Source organism: Sapajus apella, unplaced genomic scaffold (genome assembly GCF_009761245.1).
Source record: "Sapajus apella isolate SASKATOON/1434 unplaced genomic scaffold, GSC_monkey_1.0 scaffold24, whole genome shotgun sequence".
NCBI classification, from domain to species: domain Eukaryota; kingdom Metazoa; phylum Chordata; class Mammalia; order Primates; family Cebidae; genus Sapajus; species Sapajus apella.
Window position 1 is genome coordinate 27,816,052 of NW_022436964.1, and position 14,704 is coordinate 27,830,755.

Sequence of the window (14,704 nt, forward strand, 5' to 3'; positions counted from 1 at the left end):
AACTAGAATAATAAATAATACCAGATGGTATTAGGTATCATAATAATGTTTGTATTTTTTAGACAGGCATTTATTTTTAGAGAGAAAAGGAAAAATATCAGCTTCTTTCCCAGAGAAGTTCACAAACCTGAATTAGCAAATGTGTCTTTTGTTCCCTAGTCAACTACCAGAAACGCTTCTATCATTTAGAATTTCAAATGAGAAGGGGAAAAATAGGAGTGTGTGTGTGTGTGTGTGTGTACATGGAGTCAAAATGAGATTGGACTAACTGATAATTCATGAAGCTATTTCTTGATGTAAATGTAACTTACTGTGTCATTTTAATTTCACTTATTTATTCATTGTCATGCATTTCAACCAACTACGAGCCAGGTTCTGTGCCACAAACTGAATTATGGTGCAGAATAAAACAGATACAGCCTTGGTCTGTGCTCATATAAAACTTAGTAACATCTTATACTCTGGTAAGGGGGATGCTTTAAGGGGGCATGCTTAGATTTGCGGAAGCATACACATCCATTTGAGGGAAACACAAAGTTCAGATAAAGCAACGAAACAATAGATGAATCATTGGATAAGAAGATACAACAAAAGCAGTTGTGGTGAGCTGCAGAAGCTCATGTGATCTGGTTGTCTTGGTTATACCTCAGAAGTCTGTATCCTCTACTCTTTTCTCTAGAGATCTGTCTCATCTTTCTCCACTTCTATCCACTTCTATTTCCATTCATTATTCAGCTTTGCTTCTGATTCTGCTATTCTTCTGTCTCCATATCATATTCTCAAGTCTATAAAAGAGATGCTCAGGCTAGTTAGTTACCAGCTATATCAATCAGAATTCTTATTTATGAGCAGCATTATACACTTCAATTATTTTAATTTTAAACACTACTAGATAACTCACAGAATATACAGAAGGGAGCAGATAATCAGGTGTAGGGAAATGAAGGCAGAAATAATGTCTAAATTACTTCCAGAGATCTCATTTAGCATAGGATATCAACACCTCAGGAGTCTGCACAACCTGGACACTGGGTGATGCTCTTACACAGCTACCTTAGAAAGTGGATATATCTGCTAATTTCCTCAACAGAATGAATTATCTGTGGTATATTCTTCCTGAAATATCTAAGCATAAGAAGGGGGTTCCAATGTAGTTAGAAGCCAAAGATATGATATAATTTTCCAAATGGAAGTCTCCTATTGTGCAGGATTTTGGTGTCTTACAACTTAAATGTCCCTGAACTCTATAAAATTTATAGAGTATTTTGTTATTTAGCTACCAGTGCTTTATCAAATTATTAGACGTAATGGTAATAGACTGAAATTATGCAACTGAACTCATATAGACTGTATATAACTATGTATACATATACATATACATATATACATATGTATTTATACACATATATATAGATATGTATATATCTGTGACTATTTCTCAGGGGAAACCAGGGCTTTAAATGGTTAAAGGTTCATGAATTTGTCTTAAGTAAAATGGGCTTAGTAATTTCTCATCTTCCCCTTTGTAAAATAATAAGCATAATGCTTTTAAAAATATAAATTCTATTCTATTCCAAAAATTTATGTAGAAAATGATGAAATATATGTAACACAATGGTAGAAAATAATACAAAATTGAAAGAAAACACTTTTGAAAATAACATTAAGTAATATAAAGATGGAAAACAGTTGTTTTGTTATCCTTTATACGTGCTATGTGTGACCTCAAATTCTCAAAATTAGATTCTGAGCAATTTAGAAGACAATCCAAAGAAGGAAATCTGACAAGTTACATTATCGGTAATGTTTATGATTCAAAACAAAACAATACGCATTACTCAATATGTAATGCAAACTAATGTAAAGTAAACTGTAGTGGCAACCAAGTTATGAAACTTAGCAGTTTCCTATAAACAATTCTTATATTGTCTCTTACCGTAAGTTGATAGACTGTACTAAAGCCTAATGTTATTTTTAGAAACTCTAAGATATTTAAAACGTTATATATAATAGATTATTATAAAAATAAAAACTACACAAAGTAAACATTTATAGAGTTTTTTACTGGTAGATCTGTGCAGATTAGAGCCAGAGTAAAGATTGTAGAGAATTCAAAAAACACTGATGTAGAGGAAATGATAGACTGCATATTCTGTAGTTCAAAGTCTATTAATATGAATTTTCTCAACCATTTGGCAGATACTAATCCCATGTGAATTTTGTATTACACTCTGGCATTTATTTGGAGCACACATTTTCTATGTTTCTAAATGCTTTAACAGCCAACTAAGCTTGATATAGGTTTGCTAGGCTAAGCAACATAAAAAATCTGAAATGATTTTTACATTTAATGAATCAGAATATGTGAAACTATTACTACACTTACTTTACTTTATCTCAAGGTTAACAATGAACTCTTCTCATCTCGGTTCTAACTTATGGATAAATATAATAGACATATTTCATAGGTTCATCATGAAGATGTTTCAAAATAGGTTACTAAAAAGAAGCTAGTTGATTTCTAAGTCAACTCCCTGGAGGGAATAAAAAGTCAAGAGTTTGAATATCTTAGAGAATAAATTTCAAGGAAGTATCAAGAAACCAGGGAAGGTTAACTTTTTTTTATCTCAGCCTAGAGTTTGAAACTTAGAACCAATGGAGGTGTTGGGGGTGCAGAGTGGGGAAGAGTGGATTTGTATCTTCAAACTGAAAAATTCAAAAATTATAGTATAGGTGAGCCAGTTGTACACAGATCTACCAAAGACTGTTTCAGGGACAAAGCTATATTAGTGTTTATTGTGAATTATATGTGATCAAGAGTGAAGATAGCTGACTTGTAATTGCTCCCTTTGGTCCTGTAGTATAGACCCACCTACAGGAAGGAAACAGGCTTGAGAGAGGGAAGTAATTGTATCTCTGGACTCCTGCATTTAGAAAGGAAGTCAGGAAACAGCGGAAGGAGCTATTCACCATATCATCAAATATATAACCGGTAAAAAAATTTTAATACAGGGGAACAATTCTCAAAAAAAAATAACAGAAGAATTTTCAAAAGCACTTATTAAAAGAATGGCTTAGTTTAGTTGCACATCAGGTCAAAAGATTATAAATCCAAGTTCGAATAGTGCCAGCAAAATTAGAATGATTTTGATGAGATTAAATTCTTGTCACATTCTGATTCTTAATAGGTGTCGAGAAAGAGATATGATGTCAAAGAAAAAGTCAATAGGCATCTCTGTCATGCTGTAAGATGTCTTTCTTCTTGTCTACAGATCTCTGAAAACAGAGAGGAAAAATGTTGTATCTTTGAATTTTTAAAAGAAAATGTATATTACATAGGTCTGAACACTTTTAATTTTCTAAGTGAGACAGTATTTTAAGATTTAAAAGATTATAGGGCTTTTAAACAACCTAACAGTGAGAAAAAAAAATCATTGAAACTGCAAGAACTTTCATGTAGGGTCAGGGAAAGAAGTCTACTGAATAAATGTTAAAGAGGCAGCAGCTGAAAGCCAAACTATAGTTTTATTTGACTGCATCCTAAAAGTTATGCTTGCTCAGAAATCTGGTGTGTGTGTGTGTGTGTGTGTGTGTGTGTGTGTGTGTGTGAGAGAGAGAGAGAGAGAGAGAAATAAAATAGGGAACTTTTCAAAAAAATCTGTAATCAAAACATTATCTACAGCATTAAAGTCAATTAGATGTTGATTTTATCTCCCCATGAAATAATATAAAAAATTCAGCTTCCTTCATGCTTAAAGTACATTAGCAAATCACTAAGGAAAATAAATTCTGATGGAGGATATATCTATCTATCTATCATCTATCTATCTATCTATCAATCAATCATCTGTCTATCTTATCAACATGTAACATTCACAATACTTATGAATAAGAAAGAAAGGAAGCTACAATAATATCTGCTTACCACATTAGAGTGTAATAGTAGTTTACTGTCATGAAATCATGGATATTTGTACTTGTTTCAGAATATCATACATATAACACACAGATGAGTGTACTTACATTTTATTGAAGTATCTTAAAACTGTTGGTGCCATAGAAAAGATCAGGGAAAGTGTTCAAAATATTAAATTTAGAATGACTGGAGCATAACGAAAAAGTGAAACACATTTTGCTTTTAATATATGTTTCTACACTGCTCTCTTCCTAGACATCACATCTAAATCTAACATAGCATTCATAAATATCTAACTCAGCCAAATAGAGCACAATTTACAAACAAAATAGATTTTGTTTTTTTGCATTCTATTTCTAGAAAATTAATTCTCTTTTATTTTTTCTAGTGACTGTAGTTCAATGAAACAAGCTATGAAATGAAGCTTGTTATAAAAGTGGACATTAGGGTGCATTAAAAATGATTGTGTGTAGACAACAGAACATTAAACATATTTTCTTAGGAACAGTTGCCAGCTGGCTGGGAATAGAGCACTTTATTTAATTTTGTAACCAAGACAGCTTATGTGTACTCTTCAAATACCGTATTACATATAGGACAATTTATTGCCACCATTTCAATGGAAACAATTCAAAACTGCTTGAGTAGACATATTATTTTGTATTTCTGTTTGGTTTGTAGTAAAAATAATCTGTTTCAGGCAGTTTATAGTAAAATAGCAATTATTAGTAGAATCAAAAATAGATCTGTTTATCGAAAGTAAAAAAAAATCCAAATCCAATACTATCAAATAAAAGATTCATATAATATGCACTTAGAGGATAACATAAAAGTTGAGACAAAGCTTGTGTTCAGAAATGGTTAAGGGAATTTCACTTTATATATGCTTCAGAAGACATGTAGTGTTACACATCATTAAAATGTTGTATGTTAGAAATCATAGTTCTCTATTAATAGTTTAAATGACATCCTACACAGAAAAGATGCATAAACATGGAAGCAAAGCTAAGTTCCTCCTTTGTAAGTCATCCTTTCAATCGTTTGAAATGGACAGGACCAGCCTGGCATGGTAGCTCACACCTGTAATGCCAGCACTTTGGGAGGTTGAGGTGGGCAGATCACCTGAGATCAGGAGTTTGAGACCAGCCTGGCCAACATGGTGAAACCCCATCTCTACTAAAAATATAATAATTAGCTGGGCATGGTGTCTGGCGCCTGTAATCCAACTACTCAGGAGGCTGAGGCGGGAGAGTTGCTTGAATGTGTGGGGTAGAGGTTGTGATGAGCCGAGATTGTGCCATTGCACTCCACACTCCAGCCTGGGCCACAGAGCAAGACTCCCTCTCAAAGAAAGAAAAAAGAAGAAGAAGAAGAAAAAAGAGAAATAGAACCATTATATCTTCTTTGGATTTACTCTTTTATTAAATACATTGCTTACTGTATGTCATTTCCTTAAAAATGTCTAATATTCTCTTATTGGAACACCATACAATGTTGGCTATGTTCCCAGAGTAGGGTTTAATTAGTCTATTGTAGACTTTACTACCCTCCTTGATTTTTAGAAATGAATTTTGTAAGGCTCTACAAGATTAAGATTGTATTAGCACACATCAATTCTCTCAAATTGGTGAAATAAATATTCTGAAAAGCCTTTCAAATAAAATAAAAGAAACACACCAAAAAAAAATTTCTAGAGTTTTTTAAAGGATGGAGTGGGCATATTCTACGACGGCCTGTCTTTGGGGATTTTATGGGATGCCTGTGGAATGTTAGATGTTCCATGTGCAACAAAATTGTTGAAATTGTGAACTGGCATAAGCCAGACCTCTATCAGTTTTAATTTTTGCGCGTCACCCAATAAACACAAAAGTTAAAAGAAGATATTTAATAATTTATCGGGTGGATTCTCCAGGAGGAGCATGTGTGCCAATTAAATGAGAATTGGTATCAATGGATACGTGTAAATATCTTAGTTTTCCAAGTTCAGGGTTGTGTGTAACATCTGCTTGCCCTAACTGATTAGGTTTTAGTCCTCTAGGTTTAACACCTGTAGAAGGAGGGGACATGCCCATAAGCTGGCAATCCTGGCATTGCAGAATAATTTGTTTAGCTAGTCTTTGGGTATGTTGAAATAGTTTAGTTAAGTTTCTCCAGTTTTAGTGGAAACATTGATGTGATTGGGTTGCTTGGTCAAGCAGTGACATCATAACTTGTAGGTCTGCTTGATCATTGCCATAATTCAGTGGGCCAGGCAGTGAGCTGTGGGCTCGAATATGTGTGATAAAAGTAGGATGTATTTGTTGATCTAGCAGTTGCTGCAGTGGAAGAAAAAGGGCACATAGGGTGGGCTTGAGAGTAGACAATGAGGGCTGTCTCAAGATTCTGCAATAAATACACAGAGTAAGCAGAGTCACTAACAGGAGTATGAGATAAGACTGAAGTAGTTTCTCAGCAGGAAAGGCATGGTCTATATGTCCTGCATAATTTGAGAGTGCTATCTGAATATCTAAAGATAGGGGCAATACTGCTTTGAATAGCCTTTTACTCAAAAAAATTATTATAACATCAGGGTCATAAACTAGCAACAGATTGCATCTTCTGCAACCCGTATAGATGACTTTACTAATTAGTTGGATATAGGGAGATAGTGTTTTGGTCCTGGTATATTCGCAAAAAACGCATTCTAGGAAGTGCAGCCCTGGGCCATCTGTCATATTAATCCTATTGGGAAATGTATAGTAGGAAAAATAAACAATTGAACTGAATATTGTGGGCCTGTGTGATCTAGTTGCCTTGAGAAATAGCTTGCTCTGTTTCTTCAATGTATTTTCTTGCTGCAGGGGTTAAAGACCTGGAAGAATCTAGGGCTGTATTTTCCTTTAGGATAGAAAACAGGTTTTGCAACTTATCACTAGTTATGCCCAACGTGGGGTGAAGCCAGTTAACATTGCCTAGTAATTTTTGATAATCATTTAAGGTATGTAAATTGCTAATATTTAATTTAACCTTTTGAGGCCTTACTGATTGGGAAGTTAGTATGCATCCAAGATATTTCCAAGGAGAGGACATTTGTACTTTTTCAGGTGCTATGATTAAAGCACTCAACTGTGTATTCCTTTGGACAGAGGCATATAAACTTAAAAGTACTGGATCTGTTGGGGCTGCTAATAAAATATCATCCATAAAATAAATAATCTTGCAATTAGGAAATTATTTTCTTCTGGCGGGCAAAGCCTGATTTACATGATACTGACACATGGTAGGACAGCTCAGTATTCTTTAAGGAAGCGCTTTCCAATGAAATCATCAAGCTGGCCTTTCATTATTGATAGCTGATATTGTAAATGTAGATTTTTGCCTGTTTTTCTCAGCAAGGGGAATAGAATAAAAGCAGAAAAGCAGTCTTTTAAGTCAATAATGATTATAGGCCAATTTTGAGGAATCACTGCAGGGGAAGGGAGCCCCTGTTGAAGAGGCCCCATGGGTTGCAGTTTAGGATTAATAGCCCGTTAATCATGCCAAAGTCTCAGTTTGCCAGACTTTTTGGGAATGACGAAAATGTGCTGATTCCAAGGGCTGTTAGGTGATTCTATATGGCTAGCTTTTAATCGCTCCTCAACTAATTCATGGGCTAGCTCTGATTTCTCTTCCTTTAAAGGCTACTGTTCTACCCAAATAGGATTATGAGAGAGCCACATTAGGGATAGGGGAGGAATAACAGTGGCCATTAGTAGAAAGAGGTTTGTTTTTCACATAATTCATCAAATTTTGCCTTCCAGAGGAGGTACTGACTCGTGTCTCAAGTTGTTTCAGCTAGCACTAATCAGTCCTATGGGCTCATATGGAAGTTGTCTATGGCTTCAATTAATCCTTTTGTAAATGGGCTAGTGGCTCCATTTTCTTAAATGCTTTTTTTAATCTTTTTATAAGTGTCAAAAAAAATGAGTCGATACACCTGATTGTCTTGTGAATCTGGCATTACCACGCAGGCCAAGAGCTCCCCTTCTAATGCTGCTTCCATGAAACAGGGTCCCATTGCAATAGTGTCTCCCTTGTCCTTTTTCCAATTTATTGCGGGAGGAGCTCAGGGGAAGCCTCTCCTGCCTGTGTGGCACTTTTACCAGGTAATTTCAGGGCTGAAGGAGAAGGAGAAGGTGGTAAGGTAGGTGATGGTTCCTCTTCCCTTCCCTTTTTAGCTTCTTTTATGTAGAAAAGGGCCAAAGCAGTCCTAACTAAGGCCCATAACGTTAAAGATGTTACTGGGACCTGTTTCCCATGAGCATGATGCTGTTTAAGATTTCTCCCCACTTGTTTCCAGAGCTGTATGTCTAGTGTATCTTCTTCTGGGAACCATGGGTTATGGGAAACAACAGTTTGCATTAGGTCCCTTAATTAAGCCTAGGAAACTGAGCCTCTGCTAGCTTTAAGCAGCTGTTTTAATACTTTTATATACGGTCTCTGTTGTGCTGATAACTCTTGCCCCATGACAAAGCCCTAACTTGAACAATTCCCTTAAACTTGGAAATCCCGAGCGGGTACCAATGACTGACTTACTGACTGTGCAGGCTCTTCACCTTCGTTTTCAAGGGTTCCATCGCATTCTGTTGCAGCGTTCCTCATGTAAGTGCACCAGCTGCCAAGTCTGTCCCGTAGACTCTGGCTGAGTGAAAGATGAACAGAGCATGCAGACACAGGTGTTTTTGCCTGTGAGCATGACTAGGGGACCACACAGCTTAGCACAGTCAATGAGAAACTGCAGCCCCAATAAACCAGGGATGCTCACATTTATTTAGCACAGATTTAATGACAAAGGCCTAAAGCAAACACCACTTGTGGGCAATTAACACTGTCGACCCCCCAAGTAGAGGGCAGTCCTGTGTGCTCATGATCTGGCTGGTTTCCAGAGAAATAGGTAAATCAACTTAACTTATCCAGATAAATTTCTTTGCACTCCCTTGTTATGCCCTTTGCCATTAGCTCAAGTTGAGAGGATTAGGCTGCCTTCAGCCATAACCCTTTTCCGAAGCTTTTCCAAAACCTCATGGCCTTCCAAGAAGTTTTGTCTCTTTCCTATAATTTTTCTCACCACCCTGACTAATCCCCTATGCACATAGTTCTGCTAAAAAAGAAAAACAAATATAATGCAAAGTTTTAAAATAAACAGTTATTCTAAGGTACAATGGAATTTCAAGCTGTAATGAACAGGTTGATAATCCATTTCTGCTGGGTCACTGTATTGGTGTTTTCACACTGCTATAAAGAACTACCTGAAACTGGGTAATTTATAAAGAAAAGAGGTTTAATTGACTCACAGTTCCACATGACTGGGGAGGCCTCAGGAAACTTACAACCATGGCCAAAGATGAATGGGAAGCAAGGCACTTCTTATATGGTGGCAGGAGAGACAGAGAGAGAGTGAGGGGGAAGGTGCCACACATTTTCAAACCATCAGATCCTCATGAGAATGCTATCATGAAAACAGCAAGTGAGAAGTCTGCCCCCATGATCCAATCATCTCCCACCAGGCCCCTTCCCTAACATATGGGGGTTACAATTCAGTATGAGATTTGGGTGAGGACACAGAGCCAAACCATATCAGTTATGAACATATAATCTGAAGGAGAAATTCAACATTAGTTCAGTGTTATATTAACAAATGTAATATCTGGGCTTTGGAAATATGCTTGATTTTTCTAAGGGACCAATGGAAATCTCAAACCACTAGATTTGTGGGCAATACAACAAATATCTTACCAAACCCACAGCTTCAAGGAAAGATTGCATTTTCTGGCAAGGCAGATTCTTTGACTATGGTGTCATTTTGTCTTTTTCTTCATTGCTACTTATTTCCACATATCTCTTTACATTCTCATTAGCTTATATGAACATCTCTCTCCTGGGAATATAAAGGTACCTAATTCCTCACCAAACTCTGATGGATATCTTTTGAATTTAAGTAAAACTTTTCAAGAATGATTGACTTCATCATAAAACTTGGCCTCAATTTTTTACTAAACTTCTACTCTGATCAACTTTCCAGTGCCTTCTTTTGTCCTGGAATATATATTTTAACTTTCATATACAAGTGTGTTACATGAAATATATCACACATTTAACAGTGGGTTGTCACAGAGGTCACAGGAATGTTGCATGGCATAATAGGAAATGTGTTAAACAGGCAGGCTGGGAATAGACCACTTGTTCTTGAAATTAAAGGCATTAATAATACTATGAAGGCATTAAATAATACTATTAAGAAATATGACAGAAATAATTTTTCTACCTGTGGCGTAGAGTGCCCAGTGAACCCTATATCTTTAATTTTTGATCCAGTTTCAAGGGCCAAGATATAATCCCTTCCTAAAAGAAGAATTGGTGCCATGATAATCCCTTCCTAAAAGTAGAATTGATGCCATGAATTTGTTCCTCAGAGAAACTTTACTTTTTTGCCTTATTTTTATTTATTTATTTATTTTTGGCACTGGAAAAGTAAAATCAGAGCTAATGAGTGAACTAAGGATTTTTTGGTGTGTGTTTTTTTTTAATATAATTTATTTATTTTAGTTTAGATGCATACTATATCTGGCATTTCTCCCCCTGTTATTCCTCCCCACCCCCCCTCTCCACCCCCCTTTATCTCTCCCCTACCCCCAACTGTCCCCTGTGTGTGATGCTCCTCTCCCTGAATCCACGTTTTCTTGTTGTTCAACACCCACCTATGAATGAGAACATACAGTACTTGGCTTTCTGTTCTTGGGTCAGTTTGCTGAGAATGATGGTTTCCAGATTCATCCAAGTCCCTACAAAGGACAGGAACTCATCGTTTTTTATGGCTGCGTAGTATTCCATGGTGTATATGTACCACATTTTCTTTGTCTGGTCTATCATTGATGGGCATTTGGGTTGGTTCCTGATCTTTGCTATTGTACACAGGGCTGCAGTCAACATACGTGTGAATGTGTCTTTATAGTAGAATGATTTATAGTTCTTTGGGTATAAACCCAATAGTGGGATTGCTGGGTCAAATGGAATCTCTATTTCTAGATCCTTGAGAAATTTCCACTGTCTTCCACAATGGTCGAACTAATTTACACTCCCACCAACTGTGTAACAGTATTCCTATTTCTCCACATCCTCTCCAGCATCTGTTGTCTCCCGATTTTTTTAATGATCGCCATTCTAACTGGCGTGAGATGATATCTCAGTGCTTTTTCACCTTATTTTGACTCTTCTCAAATACTTCAATCTTTCTTATGTGGATTGCTTCTCCTCTTTGCCTAGGACCCATTTTCCCCTTTTCTTGGCCCTGTTAGATAGATATGTTCTCTGAACTATGTCTTGGATCCCTGTGTTTACCTATTCCCAGTATGCTTTTTACAATTTCCACTTTTCTACACTGCCTGCTGAAAACAATAACCAACTTAAACAAGTCTCGTGACCAATTGTACCTCCTGAAATTACAACCAGATTTGGATTCTTGTTTCATTTACTGCCCCCCACCTCCATTGACTTAAAAGAGCAGTTTATGTACTATTAAGCTTTATCTGAATTTTAGTTCAAAATCTTTTGACATTGAGCATGATTTAATAGTTTTCTACACAGAATTAGAAAAAAAAAACTGTTTAAAAATTCATATGAAACCAAGAAAGAGCTCATATAGCCAGGACAACTCTAAGCAAAAAGAACAAAGCTGGAGGCATCATGCTACTTGACTTCAAACTATACTGCAAAGCTACAGTAAGCAAAACAGCATGGTGCCATACAAAACCAAACACATAGACCAATGGAACAGAATAGAGAACCTGGAAATAAGGCCACACACCTACAACTATCTGATCTTTGACAAATGACAAAAACAAGCAATGGGGAAAGAATTCCCTATTCAATAAATAGTGCTGGGAGAACCAGATAGCCATATGCAGAAAATTGAAAGTGAACCTCTTCCTTACAAATTATACAAAAATTAACCCAAGACAGATTAAAACTTAAATGTAAAATGTAGAAACTTAAAACTTAAATGTTAACAAAACTATATAAACCCTAGAAGAAAATCTAGGCAATACCTTTCAGGAAATAGGCATGGACAAAAATTTTATGATGAAATCACCAAAAGCAATTGCAACAAAAGCTAAAATTGACAAGTGAGATCTAATTAAACTAAAGAGCTTCTGCACAGCAAAAGAAACTATCATCGGCATGAACAACCAACCAAAAGAATGCGAGAAAATTTTTGCAATTTATCCAACTGAAAAATATGGCTAATATAAAGAAATCTACAAGAAACTTGAACACATTTACAAGAAAAACACAAGCATAGGATAAGAACAGACACTTCTCAAAAGAAAAATACATGCAGCCAATACATATATGAAAAAGAAGCTCAGGGTCGGGCGCAGTGGCTCACGCCTGTAATCCCAGCACTTTGGGAGGCCAAGGCAGGTGGATGTGGATCACGAGGTCAAGAGATTGAGACCATCCTGGCCAACATGGTGAAACCCCATCTCTACTAAATAATACAAAAATTAGCTGGGAGTGATGGCACATGACTGTAGTCCCAGCTACACTGGAGGCTGAGGCAGGAGAATTGCTTGAACCTGGGAGGCAGAAGTTGCAGTGAGCGGAGATCACGCCACTGCACTCCAGCCTGGCGACTGAGTGAGACTCAGTCTCAAAAATAAAAAAAAAAAAAAGAAAAGAAAAGAAAAAAAAGCTCAAAATAACTGATCATTAGAGAAATGAAAATTAACACCACAATAAGATACCATCTCACATCAGTTAGAATGACAATTATTAAAAAATCAGAAAATGTCAGATTTTAGTCAGATTGCAGAGAAATGTAAATGCTTTTTACACCGTTGGTGAGAATGTAAGTTAGTTCAACCTTTGTAGCAGACAATGTGGCCATTTCTAAAAGACTTAGAACCGGAAATACCATTTGACCCAGAAATCCAATTACTGACTATATACTCAAAAGAATACAAATCATTCTACTATAAAGATACATGCACACATATGTTTTTTGCAGCACTATTTACAACAGCAAAGACAAGGAATCAACTCAAATGCCCACCAATGATAGACTGAATAAAGAAAATGTGGCATATATACCACATATATGGTACATACATATGTGTTACATATACCACATGTATTATGGAATAGTGTGCAACCACAGAAAGGAATAAGATCATGTCCTTTCCAGGGACATGGATTTGGCTGGAAACCATTACCCTCAGCAAACTAATGCAGAAACAGAAAAGCAAACATCGCGCGTTTTCACATATAATTGGGAGCTGAACAATGAGAAGACATGGACACAGGGAGGAGAATAGCACACACTGGGGCCTATTGAGGGAGAGTGGGTGGGGAAGAGCAGTAGGGAAAAAAGATAATGCATGCTAGGCTTAATACCTATGTACAAACTTGCATATTTTGCATATGTACCCAGAACTTTAAAAAATAAAATAATTTTTAAAAATTATGTTTCTTTCAGCCAGCTCAGCCTGATTAAGACTTTTTGTTGAATGACTGACCAAAGAAACTAGATGGCTATCCCTTTTTGAAGATCTGATAAAGGCTGTATGAAAATAGACAAGCTATTTAAGTATATAAACATTTTTTTAGTATAGATAAGACATTCTAAGTAAAATATTTTTAAGTAGTAACTAGCAAAATATAAAAGTAATAATATGATCTTATCAATTAGTATTTTTTCTAGAAATGCATGGATTATTCAATATTAGGAATTTTTCATAAAATTAACTAATGTTATAAATTAAATGGGAAGGAATGTACTTGGGATTTTCACCAGTAAGAGTAAGAAGGTGGTCTCTGCTTTTTAGTTGGGACACCCAACTTCTAGCCTGGAAATTTCTATCAGAAGGAGTCAAGAGGGAGACCTAAATATTGCATGATCTGTCAAGATACCTACCCTCAATTGCCTCATAAACATGATCTGCCTTAGGGCCGTTAAGGATTCCCACTTACAATATTCCTCAGAGAAGCCCAGTTGTCTCAGGTTATACCTCATTTGACTACCATTCCCCTAACCCCCAGCAAATGCCCATAAAATATAATCCCACTTGCCTCTATAAACTCTATATTCTAATACTTTTACCTTACATTTTTCAAATCCTGGCATCCTGTCAATCTCTTTTCTAGGGTTTGCAATCAATCATCAGGAAATTCCCTATACTCTCAACTTTTTTCTGATATTTTGTTCCTATTCATGTTCTTACAATAACCACTTCTTGGAAAATACTGTATCCTCTGTAGTATACACCCTTCCAGTAGTAAATTTTAAAGTTTAAATCCCATGGTTTCCTAGGCTTGATGTTGAGTTTGGTACCCTTTTATTTATTGATTCTCTTCTCAGACTATGTATCATCCAACCTCCAGTTAAAAACACAGAGCTTGAATATCATACTGAACCATATATTATTGTTTCCTATTGAACTAATATACAGAAACCCAGTTCTCTTAATCTTGAATATTTTAGCTCATAGCTCAGTTTAATTCTGCAACATTGCTCTTTCATAGTTAGAATGATTTAGGTTTTCATATATATGAACATTCAATGACCTAGTGTGGCAAAAAGTGGGCATTTTGTTATCAAAACAATTTCTCTTTCTTTTTGACAAAGAGCTAGACAATATTTAAAAGTTACCTTCCTGTGACATGTGGATGAATTATGGCTAACAGAATATTAGCCATAATGTGAAAGACACATTATTGGTGTCACATTGTATTTCAAAAAATAAAGTATACCTTCACATTATATTTCAAAAA